The 12,920-nt window shown below is 34.2% G+C and overlaps 1 pseudogene; it reads left to right on the top strand.

The window, feature by feature from the left end:
- The first annotated feature begins 9,404 nt into the window (after positions 1-9,404).
- LOC149543677 (actin-85C pseudogene) lies at positions 9,405-9,992 on the top strand (annotated as a pseudogene).
- Positions 9,993-12,920: the final 2,928 nt, after the last annotated feature.

The following is a 12,920-nucleotide window of genomic DNA, read 5'->3' as shown; positions in this document are numbered from 1 at the left end:
TGGCTAAGTATTCAATTCATTCATAGAACCCTTTTACATAAATGTCAAAAAAGAGGGAGATTTAATAAATTAGGGGAGATAATACATTATGGAGATAATATAGAGATAATAAATGAGACCCAAGGGGGAGATACCCAAAGGGGGAGATAATAAAACTTTGAGTTTTGAGGAGAGATAAGGAGATAAATCCAAAAGGATACAAAAACTACAAGGGAAGATGTGTGAAAGGGGGAGGAAAAAAGAGAGTAGACAAGAAAAGGAATGACAAGGCAAAGATAAAGAGTATCAAAATAATAAGCATGAGACAAATTCAACATAAGGAGTTTTGGATATAGAAATGGCACATTAGCTCAGGGGGAGTTACAAGTTTTGAGGTATATAATCTTCTACAAAATTTTGAACAAGTTTTTGAGGTTTTGTACATATGTAGAACAAGATGTATATTGTACTCATAAGAGATTAGATTCATAATACTTAGTTAATTGTTTTTGACACTCATGTCAAAAGGGGAGATTGTTGGTCTTAGATTGGTTTGATAACTGAGTGTCAACACACTTAATAAAATTCTAAGGTTCATGCCAAGTATAATATAGATGTCAAGCTATAGTATGTGTCAAGCCAGAAGTGGTGTCGAGTTATTCAAGTGCTGAGCAAGTTTCAAGTGCCAAGTGGCAATTGATGCCAAGTGATAATAGATGCCAAGCTAGTATATGTGCCAAGTAAAGTATAGGTGCTAAGCGAGATAGAGTTACTATAGGAGCCGAGCAAGACAGAAATCCTATATTTGTCGAGCATCAACAATCAATAAGTGTTGAGTAACACAGAATCAACATATGAGTTTGTGCCTTCACAAACTCAAATGTAAACCATTTTTGAGCTAACTCAAAATGAATCTCAAAGTATCTAAAAGATAAGATCTAATCTATTACATTTTCTATGTAATCAACATGCAACCAATCAGAAAAATGGAGAAAGCATGCAACCAATCAAGAAATATGGAAAGAATTGAGGGGGAAAGATGGATGAACCTCGATCGTTGATTCACACCTAACCCTAAGTCTCAAAGCCTTTATAAGGAGGTTAAAATCCCATAATTCAATAGAGTAAGAGGTCATGTGGGAATGCATGAGTAAATTCTAGCAAAGTTTTGAAGGAAGTAAAAGGGGTGTAAGGACTTAAAGGAAGAACAACATTGCAGAATCAAGTCGATCAAAACAGAGCATCATCACTACAAACAGAGTTATATCAGATCAAGAAGGATCAGATCAGATTGAATAGAACAAGGATCTAGAATTAGAAATTGAAGATTGTAAGTCATCAGGTCAAGACATTCTACTATACTTTCTAACCATTGTATTTGGAGAATAAAAATCCTATGATGATAGGTTGGTTTAGCAGCCATATTGTAAATCCTTTAATAGGGTGACATTCCAAGTGAATGTTTGTAAATCGTTTAGACAGGTTACTTTTAATAGGGTGTAAAGCCTTTAACAGGGTAGGCCTTTCATAGGGCAGACCATTAATGGTGGTCAAACTTTATAACCTTAACCAGTTACATATTGTTGCAGTGATAAGTTGTGGGTGTCATCTCCACCCCAGTTTTACCTTCTCATTTTAGAGGGTTTCTGGATGATCAAATCCTGTGTTATCTATTTTCATCCGTATCTTTACTTTCATGTTTATTAGAGATGTTAGATGCATGTGATTAATTTCAACTAAAAGTTTTAGAGGTTAAAGTTTGTTACTTCTAATTCACCCCCCCTTTCAGAAGTAATTCTTCCCACTTGTAAATTTCAACACAACTACCATTTAACCCATACCAATAACATTTTAACTCCTATCAACAGCCACAATAGAATAAACAATGGTAACCACATGGTAACTGGCAACAACAACAACCTCAGTGGGGACTTAACTAGTCTAGTTAGTGTTGGAATTCTTTAGAATAATTGAGAGGGGTGAATCAGTTATCCAAAGTCCAGATGTACAAATAAAAATTCTCATAGCTTAGTGAACCCATATCCATAAAACATATTCATCATGCATGCATCCACTAGATCATACAATCACTTAAACTTGTCGGATACTATCAAATCAACTTTGCAGAAATGTAAGCATAAAAGATAACATATTCAATAACACATTTGACACAATGATTTTATGTGAAAACCCAATTTGGGAAAAACCACCAATAATATGCTACTCATTCTCACTCTTCTGAAGTGATGCCCTATGAAAGGCCAACCCTATTAAAGGTTACAATGCACACTATTAAATGTGACCCGGTTAGAGGATTTCAATCACCCTGTTAGGAGTGAGCCTTGTTAGAGGACTTTAAATCATTAACTTGGAGTGAAACCCAATTAAACGATTTAAAAATTATTATTAGATCAACCTTAATCCAAAGGATTTACCCTAGACTAGTACAATGATTAGAAATTAATAGTAAGGCTTGATCTGATAACAACTTACAGATAAAAAATCTCTATTTCAATCCTCCATTTTGCTTGGCTTTCACACACTTCATCTCTAATAGCTTGTTCACCCTTCAAGCATCCATACCTTAAGCCTTCTTGCTTTTCTTGCCAATAGCGGTCTCTTCTCTTTGGTCAGTAAATGAAGCAATACCTTAGACTCCTTGTCTTCCTTAGGTTCTCACACATGACAACCTTTGCTTCTAACCAACCATATTTATAAATAGAAAACTAAGATCTTTTGTCATTCATCCTTTATCGCCCACTTTAGGGTTACATAGGATTAGGTAGGATTCAATGAATCTACCCATATTTTCATTTCATTCCCTTCTAGAAACTTCTCCTTCAATTCTCTTTGAATTCACTTCAAATGGTTCATCTTCAATTTTGTGCCACTAGCTCATCAAGCTTATCTTCCACATGGTTCACATAGTCCAAGAAATCAAAATTATTGGCTCAAATTCATTGAATTAATTATCTTTGTCATAATGTTGACACTCAACATTAACTTGCTTCTTATGCTTGGCACAAACTAAATTGCTCAACATCCACTATTAAATCACTTAGCACAAACTAAAGTTTACGGGTGCTCAGCATCAACTTCACTTTACTTGACTTTCACTATATCAATCGACATACACTAATATTTGATTTTTCTTGGCTCCTTGGGTAAAAGCACAAACGTATGTCACCTTTAATAAAAAAATAGAATATCAAAATATGGCAATTCAACATTAATGACAAAAAAATGGTATTTGTGTTTAAAATATGAAGATGATGTAAACTAATGAAATGTATAGAATTGGATGAATTTTATGCCTATAATTTTTATAATTTTTTGAGTAAGAATTTATTCATTTTATTTTATTTTGAAGTCCCTTTTTTAAAACTGTAAAAAATATAGGGTGTAGTTCCCGTCAAACAAGTATATGCAAATCATCTTTTTTTGTTTTGATTTGAAAATATCTTATAGATGACATGTATAGCTAGTGAACAAAAAAAGAAATAATTATTTTTTATGTATATTTTCTTTGTTATAAGTACTCAAGTTCAACCTTATCAGAATCTAACAGTTTTTTCCTCCCATCAAAACTTCCCTATCAAATCTATACCTTCTTGAAACAAATTACATATTTGTGAAGAGGATTCTCTCCTCTAGATATGAATATAATTTTTTAATTTTTTTGATATGATTTATTATTTTTTTCCTTTTTTGAGGGAGCATCTTCTGAAATGTTGAAACATCAACTTATAATATTTCAAGATTATAACATATTATAACTAATCAATTCACTCAAAAAATTATATAATGATGATATTGAATCTAAGATCTATAAAAGGGTATTTTTAGTTTTTGAAAAAAAAAAAGTTTTAATAGAGAAATGAGATTTGACCAAAATAAGTTTTGGTATCATAAATGGTGACACAGATTTGTGCTTTTACCCCCTAGTTAAGATAAAGATCCTACTGTGTAGATTGTTAAGCTTAGCAGACTTGATTCTTTTTACTTGTTCTTCTGAACTTAATCAGTGTATCCATCCTTTGCAACCTTAAGTAGATAATCAATTCACTATAATATCACTATCTTAACTGATCCTTGTACTCCTTTTCCATATCATAACTAAACATTTCCTCTAGGTTCTACTGTTATCTCATTTATCAAATCTCCTTCATCAATCAAACAAATGATAGTACTCAAATTATTTAAGCAGTTGTCTTACCAACAAATAGCAGGTTTGACATTAGTGACAAAACAATGAATGAAACACATTCTAATACTTGTATCAATTTGTTTTCAACAGTAAATAGCAAGCTCTCATGCCTCCACCTCAACAACAAGCTCTTATGCCTCCACCTTCTGTTGCCAATAATAACCCTTAAAAGCCAACACAACTTCCTACACAACCAACTCCAAATACTAACAACAAGAAGCAAGCTTATTCCTTGCAAGTAAATGATATCCATCTCAAGTTAGGAACTATGTTGTTTTCACCCAAAGAGCCTATGCTAACTAAAATTGCTAATGTTGAGGAGATACCTATAAACCAACTTAATGTTGTTCCACCTATTCCTCAATATGCACCAGTATTTAAAAATCCCACTTATCCGCAAAGATTGGCTCAATCAGCTCCTCCCAAAGAAAATCCTATAGCAGTAGATCTAACTGATCAACTTAAGCAAATGATAGTGTAAATTCTCTTGTTGGATGCCCTTAAAGAAGTCCCAATTTATAACAAAGCTATAAAAGAAGCTTGTATTGAGCAATTTGGAAGGAAGAAAAAAGACCCTGACACTGTCCCTCTTTTGGGACAACTTTTTGATCTCACACTAAGAAAATTCTTAATTCCCAAGTACTCTAATCCAAGGAGTCAAGTAGTCATATTCATATTAATGGAATCCAAATATAGAATGTCCTAATTGATGTAGGGGCATAAATCAATGTCATGACTAGGGAAGTTTTATTGAGGCTTATCATTATTAGTTTTTGAGATACACCTACAATACTACAATTAGTTGATAATTCCATTGATTAGCTAGATGGCATATTTGAAGATGTTGTTTTAACACTAGATTCATTAGATTACACTTCAAATTTCACAGTACTCTCACCCAAAGCCACTCTAGGAGGATATCCATTAATCCTAGGATGACCTTGGTTAGCCACAACTTATGCTTGCATTGCATGTCACTCAAGAAAAATCACCATATCAGATCAGACAAATACCAAGAATATAACTTTGTATTCTCTAGCAAAACCCCCAATAGAGTCTGACCAAGTTGCTTGGCCAGATTTAGGTGATTCTTCCCTCGAATAAAACCCAATGTAAAAACTCATGGTCATTGAAAGAAACTCATTTTGGTGTCACAAGGAGAAGATAGTAGCAATCCTCACCAACCAATATGGTTCTAAGAAATCTTCTTGTGATGTCCCTAATTCTTCCCTTCAAACAATATTGCCCAAGTAGACCTAAACCTTAGTCTCCTGTAACATTTGATTATCTCCACATCTTGATGCCTCATGAAATAAAGTCACCATCACTTGCAGAAAAGAAATTTTAATGCTGGATAAGGTCAAAAGAGTTGAAATTGTCTTAGGGAAAGAGTTGAATGTTAATAAGAATCTCACTACATCTAAGATGTCCATTATTCTCAAACTTTTGGAAGAAAGTCAGCAAGCATTTACATGGAACTACACTAATATGAAGGGGTTAGACCCTAAACTTTGCACCCATAGAATCTATATAAGCCCTGAGTGCAAGCTAATAAGATAAGCCCAAAGGAGAATTAATCCCACTTTGAGAGATATAGTGAAGATAGAGTTGCAGAATCTCCTTAGTGTAGGTTTTATTTATCCTATTTTTGATAGCCAATGGATTTCATCTCTAGTAATTGTCCCAAAGAAAGGGAGGAAATGGAGAGTTTGTGTTCACTATAGCGAGGTTAATAAAGCCACTAAAAAGGATCACTTTCCACTACCTTTAATGACCAAGTGCTTGATCATCTTGTTGGTAAAATATATTTTTCATTTCTAGATGGCTTAATATCACTAGAAGATCAAGATAAGAAAACATTCACTTATCCATGGGGAATATTTTCTTACGCAGTCTTACCCTTTGGATTGTGCAACGCACCTGCTATTTTTTAGAGAGCAATGCTTGATGTTTTCTCTAACATTGTTGTTGACTATGTTGAAATATACATGGATGGATTCACTACTCATGGAACCACATTTGAGGAGGCATAAGATAACCTTCAGAAGGTTTTTAAGAAATGCTAGAAATATAACCTCTCCCTTAACAATGTAAAGTGTTACATGATGATGGAAAAGGGGTTGTCTTGGGACACTACCTTTCATCTTTTCGAATCCAGGGAGACCCTACAAAAATTGCAGTCATCAACACACTCCTCACACTGGTCAAGCAGAAAGATGTCAAGAGTTTTCTTGGTCATGTTGGTTACTATAGAAGATTCATAAAGGATTTCAGCCAACTTGCCGCACCTTTGTACAACTTACTGAAAAGGGAGGTTGAGTTTAAATGTATAGAAGATTGTGAAGAAACATTTCAGTAGCTAAATGATGTTTTGACAAAAACACCTACTCCTAGAGGACCTGATTAGAAGCTACCATTCCACATCCACACTGATGCATTTGACTATGCCATTGGAGTAGTCCTAGGATAGAAGGAAGTTATTGTTGAATATGTTATTTACTATATTAGTAAAAACTTGCAAGGTGCTAAGGTAAATTATACTATTACTAAAAAGAGTTGTTAGAAGTCATCTATGTACTAAGAAAATTCAAGCACTACATCACAAGTTATAAAGTATTGTTTACATTGATCATTCCGCCATCAAATACTTGATGAACAAACCTGCCATTAGTGGTAAATTAGCATGTTGGTTACTCCTCTTGCATGAATTTGATGTGAAGATAATTGACAAACCAAAAAAAGCTAATGTGGTGGCCAATTTTTTATCAAGATTGTGAGTGTCAGATGATCTTGTAACAATTGATGATAGCTTCCCTAATGAGCACCTATTTTGTACTAATTCTTTCAATCTATGATATGCAAACATAGCTAACTACCTAGCTATAGGAAGAGCACCACCTCACTTCTCACCTAAGAAATGCCAAATTTTGGTTTAGAAGAGTTTTAACTTCTCATGGATCTCAAACCTTATGTTCTATATAGGTCTAGACCAATTCACCCAAAGATGTGTTTGAGAGGATGAGACTTATGAAATTTTATAGACATGTCATGATGAGTCATGTAGAGGCCATTTTGTAACAAAGAGGACAACCTATAAAATTCTAACAACTAGATACTACTAGCCTACTTTGCATAAAGATGCAACAAAACATACTAGGCACTATGATAGATGTTAGTGCATGGGGCGCCCAACAAAGTCTGACGAAATTCCTTTATAGGCTTAGATAGTGGTCATGTCATTTGACAAGTGGGGTATCAACTTTGTTGGACCCATTGAACTAGCTTCTCATGGGAAGTCATATATCTTAGTATGTATTAACTATGCCACAAAGTGGGTCGAAGCTAAAGCAATGAGGCATGCCAGGGATAATAAAGTTATTGAATTTCTCTATGAATGTATATTCACTAGATTTGGAGTACCACGAGAGATAGTCACGGATCAAGGAGCATAGTTTACCTCAAATTTTATCTCAAAGTTGATGCAAGAATACATGGTGCACCATGGTAAATCTTCACCATATCACCCTCAGGCCAATAGCCAAGACAAGATAACCAACCGCGAGATATAATCTATTTTAACCAACATAGTTGTTGTTCACAAAAAAAATTGGGCTAGCCATTTCCTAAAACCATTTGGACTTACCTTACAACAAGGAAAAACACAACTAAGTTTACCCCTTTTGAGAAAGTGTATGAAAAATCAACATCCCTGCTTATTGAGTTTCAGCATAAGACACTCAAAATAGCCCAAGACCTAGACATTGATCTCACTAGAGCCCAAGAAGACCAATTGTTACAATTGAATGGGTTAGATGAGTACTAGAAATTTGCACTCTACAATGCTAAATCAATCCATCAATAGAGAAAAAAATGGTATGAAAAATTCATCTGAGAAAATAATTTTTTTGTGGGAGATTGGGCAATGTTGTATGATTCCTGATTGCAACACATGCCAGGAAAATTTCATACCAGATGGCTTGGTCCCTATGAGATAATCTTTGTATTTGATAATGGCACAATTTAACTTTGAATAATTGATCCTATATGATTCAATTTTCTTCTCAATGGACATAGACTCAAACTCTACAACAAACTAGCTATTCATGAGGAGTTCTTGCATCAGTTCCAGTACAATGAAGAGACATTCATTCCTACAGCCAAAGCATCTGAGTCTCCTATCTAGACTTCTGCTGATTCTTGATTCCATTCAATATCTCCATAATAAACATTTCACATTTTGTAAAATTATTTCTCCATAATAAACTCCACCTCACCTTCTCTCTCAACCATCTTTCCATACCATCCCATTACTCCATCAATGCAAGTGATATTTTTAAGAGCACTCTTCCTACAACACTCACCAAGTTCATGTCATATACCCTCATACATATTTTATTTTATTCATTATTTATTCTAGGAAATCACATCATTTTAATTTTCTACTCTTGCATGTCATGGCCTGGTGTGATAAAAAATAAATTAGGATATTCAACCAAAGAGATATCTTTATTTTTAACCAATTGTAATGATTTTTTTTTTGTATTATCCATTCAACTTATTATGAAATCATAAGATGTGGTGACCTTTTGATTTCCTTGAAAATGTATAAAGAAGATCAATTCAGAGTTATGAAGGAGAAGGATATGGACATATATCTCATTTGCTAAGATTACCAATTTGTATCAGATCTTATATACAAAGTTCATGGGCAGACATCTCAACCACGCGATTGCCCATCTCCTATAGAGTTCATGGGCATACATCTCATTTACGAGATAACTCAACTTTTATGAGCTTGGACACACACTCCTCCATGACTTTTTTCAAATTCAATTGATTTATAGGCATACATCTCACTTACAAGATTGTCCATAATTATATGAAATTTTATTTAATATTATGAATAAATTTAATTCTTGATATTGTTTATTATGTGTTTACAATACCATTATTTCTTCCTTTGGTATTGTTCTTTGAATTGAAAAAATGATTCAAATCAGTGGTATCAGAGGTAGGCTTCAAATTCTAAATTATAAGAGCTTTGACTTGATTTCCATTTGCATAATCCTATAGATTATTTGTGTGATTTCTTCTCTTGTGGAGATCAAACTTCAAAAAATTTCTCCTATGTTATAGGAATTTAAGTTTTGAAAAGTATTTTTGGGTAGAGGATTTAGAAGAGGTTTAGGCCATTGTTTGCAATAATGGACTAGGCATAATGAAGGCAGGGTTTTTTAGAGACGATGCACTGAAAAGTGTATTCCCAAGCATTGTTGGCAGGGAAAAGAATAAGTCAGTGATGGTGGGAATGGAAACAAGGGATGCTTATGAGGGGGATGAAGCACAGTCAAAAAGAGGAATTCTTAGCCTTAGGTATCCAATTAGGCATGACATCGTCACCAATTGGGAGGATTCAAAGAAAATCTAGCACTACACATTTGACAACGAACTGGGCATTTCCATAGAAGAGCATCCCATTCTTCTAACCAAAGATCCTCTCAATTCAAAGATAAATAGATAGAAAATGGTGGAAATCATGTTTGAGGTATTTAATGCTCCTATAACCTATATTGTCATTCAAGAAGTACTTTATCTCTACGCTAGCAGTAGAACTACTAGAGTTGTGCTAGATTCAGGAGACAGTGTAAATCACATAGTAACAATCTATGAAGGATACACCCTTCCCCATGCCATTCACAGAATCAACTTGGCAAGCAAAGATCTGACTGATGTGATGAGTAGGTTGATGATGGAGAGGGGCTACTCCTTCATAACCACTATAGAATGGAAATGGTCATCATGTTGAAGATACAAAGGATATGTAGGATAAAGTTGGTGAGGAAACCAAGGAAGATGGAAATGATGATATTGAAGAAGATCAATGCCATATAATGCAATATATTATTTAGAAGAAGATTAGAACTTCCAATTTGAATAGGAGAATCATTATGTGTTGGGCACATCATCACTTCATTTGGAAGATTATGGGGAAATGGGGCCTATTGACTCATAAGAAAGGAGGAATGATCATAAATAAATTAGGATATTCAACCAAAGAGGTCTCTTTATTTTTAGCCAATTGTAATGATTTTCTTTTCAACTTCTTATAAAATCATAAGATATGGTGACCTTTTAGTTTCCTTGAAAATGTATAAAGACGATCAATTCAGAGTTATGAAGGAGAAGGATATGGACATAAATCTTATTATTTGAGATTATAAATTTATATCAAATCTTATATATGGAGTTCATGGGTAGACATCTCGACCACACAATTGCCCAACTCTTATAGAGTTCATGGGCATACATCTCATTCACAGGATAGTCCAAATTTTATGAGCTCGAATACACAACTCCTCCACGACTTTGTCCAAATTTGATTGATTTGCAGGAATACATATCACTTATGAGATAGTCCACAATTGTATACAATTTTATTTAATGTTATGAATAAATTGAACTCTTGATATTGTTTATTATGTGTTTATAATACCATTATTTCTTCCTTTGGTATTATGTTTTGAATTGACAAAATGATTCAGATCATGATAGGACCCATGCCCTTACTTAGTTGTGGCTGGTGGGGGGGGGGGGGGGGGGGGGGGGATATTCTATTTTCAAAAATTTCAAATTAGCATGTAAACATTGAGTTTCTTGTCTTAATGAGATTATTGTCATCATGTGCTTGTTGATTTTTCCTTCCCTAATTGCATCACAATATCTATAAGGAAACTAAAGATATTAAAAGCTAAAGTTTAACTTCTAATGATAAGTTAGTGATGTGTTCAGGGTGGTAGGCCTCAACACGAGTGAACCATTATGAGATTTGATGCAAGTGAAAATATCATCAGATTTCATACACTAAACTCTTTTAATTCCATGAAGAAAGTAGCATTTGGTATGCCACCTTTTTTGTCTATAATGCCCTGTGCCATAACACTTTGAATTCTGTTGATTTACCATTTTTGTGCTCTATGAAAATACCAAGTTTTTGCAAAACTTTAAATTTTTTGTTCATAACAATGGGAGGAGACTTTCAAAGACATGAGCCAATGGATCATAGGGTTTTGTTGGGTGATGTATCCAGTTGTGAAATGTTTAGAAGGAAAGGGTGGTTAGACTACTGCTTGAGTCTTAAGGGGTTAAATGAAGAAGTTTCTTTACAATTTATAAGCACTTTGAAGGATGGATTTTCAATGGTCAAATGATTAAAAATTAAATTTAGAGAGAACATTATGGTTGAAGTAACTAGGTTTCCACAAGAAGGTGAAAAGTGGGCAAAGGATCTCGACTTGTGTTTGACTAGGGCTTAGTTCACTTTTCATGATGACCCTCTACAAGACATAGATAAGAAGCAAGGAACTTCCAGAGTTTCCTTTCCCTTGGAATTCATTTAGCTAGTTGCATTCATCATCTAGTATTTCACGTGTGAAGGGTGCTACAAGTATTTGCATGGCCTACATTTCAAAATTTTGAGTCATCTTCGGCATGATAAATGACTAGTAAATCTTCCCAACTTCCTATTCAATATTGTGAAAAAGAAAGCTTCCTTAGTTTGGTGAGGAAAAAACCAGTTTATTTCACATCATTTATTGATAAAGTTAATTGTAAAGAGAGAATTAAATAAAAAATTGATTGGGACATGGGAAAAATTTCTACAAATGAATGAGGTAGAACCTAGGATGGTCGACCCTAGAGGCTAGGGTGTTGGGCATAGAGAATGAACATCCACTAGATTTCAAAAAGTCATCCAAAGGATATAAATTGTTCTTAAAGCTTCTTCTTCCAATTCTAGACCATCTAGGAAAAGAATTTTCAAAATTGGTGCCTCCACTTCTAAAAGAAACAAAAGTAAAATTAAAGAAATTGCTAATGTCCCTAAAACCCCACTATCCATAAAGATTAGATCCACCACTAGGAGAGACAAGGATAAAACTATGGAAATAGAAGAGGGAATATTAGAGTAAAAACTTGGTAGTGATAATGATAATTTACCATGCATACAGAAAATAGACAGAGAAAGGAACACATAACACAAGGATTTTCCGGTGGGGAAAAACCTTTCGGTAAAACAACCCCACCCCTTCTGAACCTGCACAATGTATTATCTTCAACACGAGGTTACAATACACTTGCAATACAAGTTCAACATCAACAACAGAAGACTCCAGTAGCTACTCACAGTACCAACAATACGCCTTTTTCGCATCGCATCTCTTCACAACCCAAAAAAAGCTTATAACATGCGCTTCACTTTAGGGCTACTCCCAAAAGGTAAACTGTATTAGGGTTTTACCATTCTCCGAGAAAATAGGAACCCCAAAAAAATTTTGAACCCCACTACTAGGGTAGAGTGTACAGTACTCAAATATCTTAGTTGCCACATGTCTTCACCTATCATTGAATCTTCCTAACATAGCTCTTATATGTCATAGGAATCCGTCATAACCATTCTAGTCATGATCTCCTTACACACAATTCAAGATGTCGACACATCAACATTATTTGAAAGAAATACAATTTACAAAACAAATAATAAGAATAGGAATTATACAAGGTTGAGACACCTTATTCCTAACATTCTCCCACTTGTCGAACACCTTGTAAGAGCAACAAGAACATAATAGGAACTAACTGCTATAGGCCGAAAGGCCCATAGACTTCAAACACCATATGAACTTCTCAGTGCTCACTAGTTTCGTTAATGCATCTGCAACATTCTTCATAGTATCTA

Source organism: Cupressus sempervirens, chromosome 8, assembly GCF_028749045.1.
Source record: "Cupressus sempervirens isolate cs-2001-9-10 chromosome 8, ASM2874904v1, whole genome shotgun sequence".
Lineage (NCBI taxonomy): Eukaryota > Viridiplantae > Streptophyta > Pinopsida > Cupressales > Cupressaceae > Cupressus > Cupressus sempervirens.
This window is presented reverse-complemented; position numbering and strand designations above follow the sequence as displayed.